We start from the raw sequence: 9908 nt of genomic DNA, 5'->3' as shown, positions 1-9908 counted from the left end.
ATCTAATATTTTATTCCAAATATTTCAAATTTATATTTAGTCCAAAAGTAAAGCTAAATTAACGCTTATTTATTTTAACTATAAAAAATCCGCTAACGACGTAGCGGGCATATGCTAGTATTACAATATAAACTAATCGCTATTGCAATTTCACACAAAATACGTTCCATTAAACCCGAACATTATTTAAAATTAAAAATAAATTGAAAAAGTGTATTTTCTGGAAATTCTTCTTTGATAAAGCAATATAGTAATAACGGTTAATTTTTATCAACGGTAAAATCATTCGTGGATCTAGATATCTTAATAGTTCCAAAATTAAACTTCAACAATCATGTTATATCTATGGTAGAGTACGAGTGCTGCAAATGTGGTATTGTCCGAATTTTAGCTGCATGTGTCTTGTGCTGGCTTTATTTTCATGCAGTCTCTATGTATACCACATTACTTGCCTTGTGTTTACTGTAGAAATGTCTAATGTTTCCTAAATTTGTGAATATGTTGTGCAATAGCGCATATTATTTAATTTTGTGAACGAAATTACAGCCAATTTGGGTAAAAAAGACCATAATCCTCAAAATATCGAATAAATGCCGGCACCTTTAAATGGGGATATTGTAAAAAAGTGAACCAGTGTTGAAAAATGTACCAAAATACCGAATATGTGGGGGTACCGTTATATGGGGGCTATCGAAACATATTGACCAATATTGTTAAGTTTTAGTTGGAAGATGTGTCACCCAATGAAAACTCAGAATTCTAAATTACAACCATTTCGTTTAAACGGTTGTTCCATAAGCCGTGCTTAAAAAAGATTTGCAAGCGCGTCGGTCTTTTGCGCATCTCCTCCAAATAGCACGTCCCAAGATGTTGTTTTCTACTTGGTCTATCCATCTAATTCGTAGCCTTCCCCTTCTACGGGAACCATCAGTAGGCTCGCTTTTATATGCCTTTTAAGCTGGGGCATTCTCATTCATTCGCACAACATGGCCTAGCCACCGTAGTCGCTGTAGCTCAATACGACTGACGATGTCCATGTCCGCGTATAAATTGTAGAGCTCGTGGTTCGTTCGACGCCGATATTCACCGTCCACGCAGATCGGTCCGTAGATCTTTCAGAGAATTTTTCTTCCAAACACCCCAAGAGTTGCCTCATCTGCTTGCGCAAGTACGCATGCTTCAGATGCATATAACAGCACGGGTAGTATCAGCGTCTTGTAAAGTGTGAGTTTGGTCTGGCGGGAGGTGGTATTGTTTCTTAACTGCTAATTAGACCGTAGTATCATCTGTTGGCCATCACCATCCTTCTCCGAATTTCAAAACTGATGTCATTCGTTTTATTTATGGCGGTACCACGGTATATAAAATCTTTAACTACCTCGAAGCTGTAGTTCTCAAGTTCCACAGTTGGTCCGAGTATACTGGACGGCTTGCGCGTTGATACCATCAGCTTGGTCTTCTCTTTCTCAATTTGTTCAAAGGTGGATGTTACCGCTCGCAATGTTCTATCCATTATATCGATGTCATCGGGTAGGCGAGTAACATGTGTTGTTTGGTGTACAGAGTGTCATTTCTGTTCACCTTTGCGTCTCGTATGACCTTTTCCAGCAGGTTGTTAAAAAGATCACACGACAAACTGTCACCTTGTCTGAATCCTCCTTCGGTATTGAAGGGCTCCGATAGGTCCTTTCCGACTTTAACTGCTGACCTTGTGCCACTTAAAGTTGAGCGGAGTAGGCCGCGGCTACGTGTTGTGTTTGCAGCTTTTCGACGTCAAGTTTCTGTGTCGCGTTAGGTTGCACCTTTGCTACAACATAAAGACGAGTGCGAACCTTGGCTGCTAAAAGTAATGGTCCGAATCGATATTCGCTCCTCGGATCGATCGAATATACGAATAATACACTGGATGAATGCCTTCCGTTATAGACATGATCAATTTGATTTCTTGTTGCTTGATCAGGAGAAATCCAGGTTGCCTTGTGTATATCGAGATGCTTGAATCTGGTGCTGCTAACTACCATGTTTTTGCTGCCTCGAAGTCAATCAACCTTACGCCGTTGTCGGATGTTTCTTCATGGAGGCTGAATTTTCCGACGGTGTGGCCAAAGAAATTTTCCCTTCCGATTTTTGCATTTAAATCTCCTAGCAGAATATTAATGTCATGGCCAGGGCAACGATCATATGTTGTTTCTAAGCGCTCGTAAAATATTTCTTTGGTCTGCTCACCTTTGTCTTCGGTCGGAGCATGGGCGCAAAAAATACTGATGTAGAAGAACTTCGTTTTTATGCGGATTATAGCAATTCGCTCATCTACTGGAGTGAATCTTGAGACGAAGTCTTTTATTCTCCTTTTGACCATAAATCCGCAGCAAAATTCATGTCTTGTTTCATGGTAGCTATAATACAGTTCGTAATCGTCTGATTTACTTACGATTGTCCCATTCCATCGCATTTCCTGCAAGGCAATAATATCGGCTTTGTACTTTTTGAGTACATCTGCCAGAGCGAGAACTGCGCCTGTTCTGTACAACATGCGCATATTCCAAGTGCAGATTCGCAGATCATGGCCCTTTATACGTTTGCTTTTTCATAGTAAGAGGGGTTTTCCGAGTGTGGGCAACTAACCCGACGCCTCAACTCATTTTTTTATAGTTCTTATGGGTGAACTCGCGGCACATATCAGCTCACTATTTCAACGGGTGATGAAAATAGCTACCCCAGGTGACAAGGCGGGGAGGTTAGTGTCCACAATTGAGATGAAAGAGAGACCAAGTTAAGCCTGGACTTCGCCATGTTAAAGCCAATCAGAGTCGTTGCCTGGTATCTATCATCTCCCTACGCCAAAAAGTAGCAACAATATCTGTGCAATATTCCAAAGCTCCATCTTCAAAATTGTGAGCCCTGTCGTGATTTCAACAGACAGACGAACGTACATTCATAAATCGAATTTTATTCTGATCAAGAATATATATAAGGAATATTGTCAATTTTTAAAATAGTTGAAGCCGAGGTTCGCCCGTTTATAATTCGGGAATTATTAAAGTATATGAGGGAAACTGAATAATTTTGGATTTATAGATCAGTCATTGCAAACTTTTCATGATATTGATCTCCAAAGTTTATTTTCTTGGAAGCTGAGTCTGCTTTAACCCAGTTTTGTATGTTTATACCCTTCACCACACCGTGGTACAGGGTATTATGTCTTTGTGCAAATGTTTGTAACAGGCAAAAATAATCGAGATAGACCCATGGTTCCTTTTGAGAATATGCATAGAATCACTTTCAGAGTCGATTAAACATATCCGTCCGTCTGTCTATGTTAAATTGTAAAATAGTACAGATCGCATTTATGATCCGAATTTGATGAAATTTGGCACAGCTCATTTGTTTGGCCCAAGGACGAACCCTATTGAAATTGGGAAAAATCGGTTCAGATTTAGATATAGCTCCCATATATATTTTCGTCCGATTTAAGGAAAATGAGGTACCAAAGTCCCTATATATCTTTCGATTTTCACGAAATTTGGTATAGCCTACTGAATTAGGTCTAGAATGATGTGTGCTAAGTTTCGTGAAAATCGGTTCAGATTTAGATATAGCTCCCATATATAGTTTCGACCGATTTTAGGTAAATGGTGCACCAAAGTCCCTGAAAATCATTTGATTTGCACAAATTTTGGCAAAGCGTATTGAATTAAGTCTAGAATGACGTGTGTTAAGTTTCGTGAAAATCGGTTCAGATTTAGATGTAGCTCCCATATATAGTTTCGCCCAATTTTAGGTAAAAGGTCTACCAAAGTCCCTATATATCTTTCGATTTTCACGAAATTTGGTATAGCCTACTGAATTAGGTCTAGAATGATGTGTGCTAAGTTTCGTGAAAATCGGTTTAGATTTAGAAATAGCTCCCATATATAGTTTCGCCCGATTTTAGGTAAATGGTGCACCAAAGTCCCTGAAAATAATTTGATTTGCACGAATTTTGGCATAGCCTATTGAATTAAGTGTACAATGATGTGTACACCTCCTATATATATTTTCGTCCGATTTTAAGTAAATTGTGCACTAAAGATCCAAAGCTATGCCGATTGACAGAACGTACTGAAATTAATATAAATTAATCTCTGGCAAGTTTGCTTCAAGTCGGTTCAGATATAGATATATCGTAGCTTCCATATATAATTTCGACTTATTTATGTTTATTGTACACCAAATAATCAATAGGTATCTGATTGAGATTAAATTTTAAACAGTGCAGCATACCCACTGTGCGCAAACGACTCTAGAAAGACATAAAATCACATATTCAAGTTCGTTCAATTTCATGTCAAAATTCCTTCAAAAAGGCGACGTCTTTTCGGATACATATGTAGAATATACCCAAAGTGTTGAAGTGCATCATATAGTCGGCCCAGTCTGACTTTACTACTTTCCTTACTGGTTTTTCCTCGATTTGGGACTAAGCCACACATTTCACTGCCTTCGTCCCAAAGTAAAAGTACATGCCTGCAAAATGAGGATTCCGTCCAAAAACAAATTAGGATTGTTATACTCGCAAATCTGAATAATTTGATATATCACGAATTCCATGTCACGCACTGTTACAGCGTGCGAAATGTAATCGTTTGTTTAGTTAAGAAAAATTTGTTTCCGAAATTTCTTTTGCAATTTTTATTAAATAGTTTTACGCCTTTTACAATACCTGTTCATTTCTTTATGAATATTTTTGTAAATTTCGGAGATATTAAGCAAAATTTAGCGTACAAAATGTTCGCTTTAAAAATTGGATATCAGTTTCGATATGAAATTTCTGCGAATTGACTGGAGATAAAATTGAGGATTTTTTACAGCTATTAGGGGTTATTCAAGATTATATTGACATTTAATTTAAAAAAAAAAAAAAAAAATCTAACATATATTTTTTCACTTTGAACACCGTCACGCATATGTTACACACATTACGCACCATTACACACATGTACTAAAAAAATAAATACAAATACAAATACGAGACGTATACAAAATTTTTCGATGGAGATATAAGACAAACTTTGGAATTTGCCATCGCAAGATACACACATAACAGCATTATCCAAAAATGTTTTTTATATTAGAGTCTGTATAGAAACATATGTAGAAAACCGGCAATACCAAACTGTATTTTACCTCCAAGAAGTGATTCTCGATGAATGGCGGTCAATCGATGAAGACTTGCGAAAAATTTTGATCAACAGTGTGAAATATTTAAAATTTTTTAACTTATTCAAAATAAGCGAGGCCCTACCCATTATTTATAAAAGTTGTTTTATTTTATTTAAGTATTAAAACATAAATTTATCTAATTTTGTAAAAGTGCGTCTATAGTTATGCAACACCAGTAATTTTAAAAGTGCAGAATTCGGCGAAACCCTAAAGAATAATTTAATTATTTTTGTTAAATAATATGTGTTTTTGATCGTTTTATTGTGAACCATAACTTAATGGGTCCATTTTATTTGTCAACTAACATACCAATTGAATTCAAGGTGCGTCTATAGTTATGCTACGCAGTGTATATGCCCAAGTTTCTCTCCATGCGAAAATTGGACAACCAAAAGAAAAACTACCGTTATTTTTTAAAATTCAACTAAAAATATATTGTCCGGATTGCAAAGAATATTTCCAATATAATTTCATATCTCTCTTAACGAATTGATTTTTCACCTATGGGGTTGACCTTTTTGTGGAATTCGTGATATATTTTGTGTATGTACGTATGTGCGATCAAATTTCTAAAAACTCAATTTTTCGGCAACATTTTTATATCTGTCATTTGATTCATATGGGTACTCTCGAATGCATCCACTATAACGGCGCGAACTGACCTGCCAAAAACACGAAATTTGGCAAAAAAAAATTAAATATTGCGGATTTAATTGCATTTTCTGAGGATGATTTTAATTTCAATAATGTACCTCAACCAATTTATCTCCAAAATTTTGTAAGCTACGTCAACCATGGTTTTTAATGAAATAGGTATAGATCGATGCATTATTTTAAAGTGTACACCGAAATCGGATGCGCTTTAAAAGAATATCGCTGGCTTAACTTGTAAAGTTAAGCCAATAAAAAACAATCAAACTTTCTTTTGAATAAAGATTTTTTAAATCTATAAATGCAATTTGTTTTTGTATTGTATGTGTAATTTAATTGCGTAAAGGCAAAATGAAAAAAATTAGTATTTGCGGAGATACACGCCTTTTTTGGGACTTAGAGCGTTTTCTGTCGCTAAGTTAGCATGTTTTAATGGACATAGGTCTTTTTCTTACAACTTGTCTATCATTATATATATATATATATATATGTTAATATTATCTAAAAGAGTAAAGATAGGAAAAAACAAGTAAAAATGTCACTATTTGGCAGGTCGAATATTGGGATAACGTTATATGGGCGGTACCCTAAAAAGTGGACCAATATTGATAAGTTTTTGTTGGAAGATGAACTACCCCATACGTACCTAAAATACCAAATTACAGTCAATTCGGCTGAAAACCATGTCCAAAATCTTCAAAATAAAAATTGGACTTACAGTCTTTACATGATGTAAAGCCAGCGACAACAATAACAAATGAGATAACTCACTTTTCATTTTTTTTAAATCGATGTATTTGCCTCTTTATACATATCTGTATCAAAATCTCAATTTCTCGAAAATTGGACTTGTTGCCTTTACAAGTTAAGCCAGCGATATGGACTTTTCGGAAATTATTCGCGTTTTAAGAGTGTTTGGCTACATCAATGCAACATGTAGTAGGGGACCAGATTTAAAAACTTTTTGGCTGATTATCGTCCTCTGATAGTTAATTATAAAAACTAGTACCAAAAACTAATAGCGGTGATAATTACCAGGCTATGACTGTGGTGCCGAATGTGGTCCATTATGTGCTCCATGCCGAAGCTATCCCGTTTAACAAGAATTGTACGTCAACAACAAAATAGACAATGAAAGAGGAAATGGAAGGATGTAGAAAAATCTATACAGTAGTTGTTGTTGTGAAGTTATTCGAATAAACTGCGTAGTAGAAATTTACGTTACAATTCAAATTCTTAAATTAACGGAATTTATCTAAATTAAATTAAATCTAAAGTTATATTCGTAACATTGCCCCCCGCTTAAGCCTGTTCGTCCCGAATAGGCACAGTTCCCGTTCCGTAGGGGCCCAGCCGCTCCAAATGTACAACTTTCATCTTCGACCTGGGACTGTCGCTCCTCTGGATGCGATAAATGACGTCATTTATTTTCGTGACAATCTTGTAGGGTCCTTCCCAGTGCGTTTGCAATTTGGGGCATAGTCATTTCTTTCGTTGTGGATTGAACAATAGTACCAGTTGCCCTTCTTGAAACCCATCGGTATTTGCCGCTCGATCGTACCTTGCCTTCATGCGGTTGCTAACCATTTTTATTCGATGGCGAACAGCATCGTGGATTTTACTAAAAGAGTTTTGACTGTCTTCATCTTGGTTCAAATCGTCGTTTGGGGTAGCACCAAATATCAAATCGCCAGGTAGCTTTAATTCATTTCCGAACAGAACTTTGGCTGGGGTCCGGGATGTGGAATCATGAATGGCCGATCTATAAGCCAGTAAAAACTTTGGAATATGCTCATGCCAGTCTCGTTGGCCACTGTCCACCACTTTCCGTGGATGTTCTTCTAGGGTGCGATTGAATCTTTCCTCCATGCCATCTGATTGTGGATGTAGGGGCGTCGTTCTGGTTTTCTTGATTCCGTAGGAGTCACAAATTTCCTTGAAGATCGCTGATTCAAAATTCCTACCTTGATCGGAATGAACCTCAGATGGAACACCATAGCGACAAATCCAATTCTTGCTGAACACATCCAGAATTGCGATTCTTTCAAAAAGGGGCACCAGAATTATACTGCTGCATGTAGCCTCGACTCTTCCGTGTTGGACCTTTAGCTCTTATGCACCTTTCACAATTGGCAATCCAGTCGGCAATGGATTTTTGACAGCCGACCCAGTAGAATCTCTGCTTCACTTTTTCAGCGGTTTTTGCTATGACAAGATGTCCCCCACTTGGCCCATTGTGAAACTCCGGCAAGACATCTCTTATTTTGGAGTCTGGGACGACGATCAAGTTCCGGTGAGATTTACCGTCCGCACTTTCCCATTTGCGATATAAGCAACCATCTATTATAAGTAGACTGTCCCACTGGGCCCAATAGGATTTTAAAAGAGGGCTTTCGGAGGTAATTTCTTTGCGACTATGTCGCTTGCCCGTTTCTATGGCCGAAATTATTTTGCCCAGAATGGGATCTCTTCGTTGTTCCGTCGACCCGACTCAAACTGCAATAGTCGGACATCAACGATATTCTCTTTACACTCAGCCTTTGAGCAATGCCTGCATTCTACCTTGCATGGCCGACGAGACAGTTTATTAGCATTACCGTGTTTTCCGCCTTTTCTGTGCTCGATTCTTTTTAACGGTGACTCATTGGTGGACTGTTGAGCCATTCTTCTACAATCATTCGTTGGAGGTGGTGACGATGACCTGGATCGTTTGCGCTTAGCTCTGCATTCGCGAGCAATATGATCTGCTTTATCACAGTTGTAGCATCTAATCCTGGTCTTAGTCATCCCTACTAACATTGTTTCTTCTATTACCCGTCTCATGGCGTCTTCGTTCATGTTAACGAGAGATTTGGGTTCGCAACATTCGGTCTCCAGTTGGCGAATCTTGTGGGTCTGGGGCTTAACAATTATTCTTTCCGTTTCTTGGGCAACGGCAAAGGACACGGTTTCGGCAAATGACGCTTTTGGTGACGCATATGTTGCACATTTAATCTCAGGGTCACGTATGCCCTTCACAAAGGTTTCGATTTTCATACGGTCCACCAATGGGTGATTCTCTCCTGGATACGTCATTAGCACCAAACGTTCCACCTCAGTTGCAAAGTCTTGTAACGTCTCGTTTACCCTCTGTACTCTTCCCCTTAATTCCATAAGGTAGAATGTTTATGTTCGCCACCGTACTTACGTTCCAGTGCAGCAATAACATCTTCATAGTTGTTTCTATAAGCGACAGGAATACTCTGCATAACATCAGCAGCACTGCCCTTTAATGCCAGAAGTAGTGCAACCGCTTTGTCGCTGTCGTTCCACGAATTTCGAGAAGCCACTGTGTCGAACTGTAACTTGAAAACATTGAATGACGTAGAGCCGTCGAATACAGGAGGTTTGATTTTTAGTGTGTTATCAGGAACTCACACCGGACCACCATTGATTTCCAGTTCCGAAATTTTCTTCTCCAGATTCGTAAACCTGTGGTCGTGGGCCAGAAATTTCTCGTCAACCGACTGCACTTTCTTATCCAGCTCTTTAATTTGGACCTCCACGGTTTCCACTCTCCTTCCAATAACTTCTGTAATGTACTCGAGTTTCTCGTTCATTATTCTCGAATTTTCTTCGAACATTCGTCTCGAGTTTTCTTCTAACTTTCTGGAATTCTCTTCGAACATTCGTCTCGTGTTTTCTTCTAACTTTCTGGAATTCTCTTCGCTCCTTCTGGAATTTTCCTTAAACATTTTAGCCAGCATTTCTCTGAAATCGTCACCCCTGGCAGCTACTGACGAGACTTCCCCACCGTTGGATTCGCCCATTTCCGATAAATCCACTTCATCCTTACTGTCAAACTCATATGTATCGATGTTCATACCACGGCGCTCGAACTCATCCAAAATACGATTTTGTAGTTCAGCCTTGTTGCCAGTAGAGGACAATTCCAATTTATTGAGCTCCTTCTTCAAGTCTTCCACTCGTAGATCCTTAAACTTCATCGTAGTATTATCGTAATCCCACTTCTGACACCAATTGTTACGTTCTTGGATTTTACTTAATCCCGTGTA

The sequence above is a fragment of the Musca vetustissima genome, unplaced genomic scaffold, assembly GCF_032173495.1.
Source record: "Musca vetustissima isolate MV318-11 ecotype Yass unplaced genomic scaffold, APGP_CSIRO_Mvet_v1 utg14404, whole genome shotgun sequence".
Lineage (NCBI taxonomy): Eukaryota > Metazoa > Arthropoda > Insecta > Diptera > Muscidae > Musca > Musca vetustissima.
The sequence above is the reverse complement of the archived record's forward strand: the minus strand, read 5'-3'. Positions refer to the sequence as shown.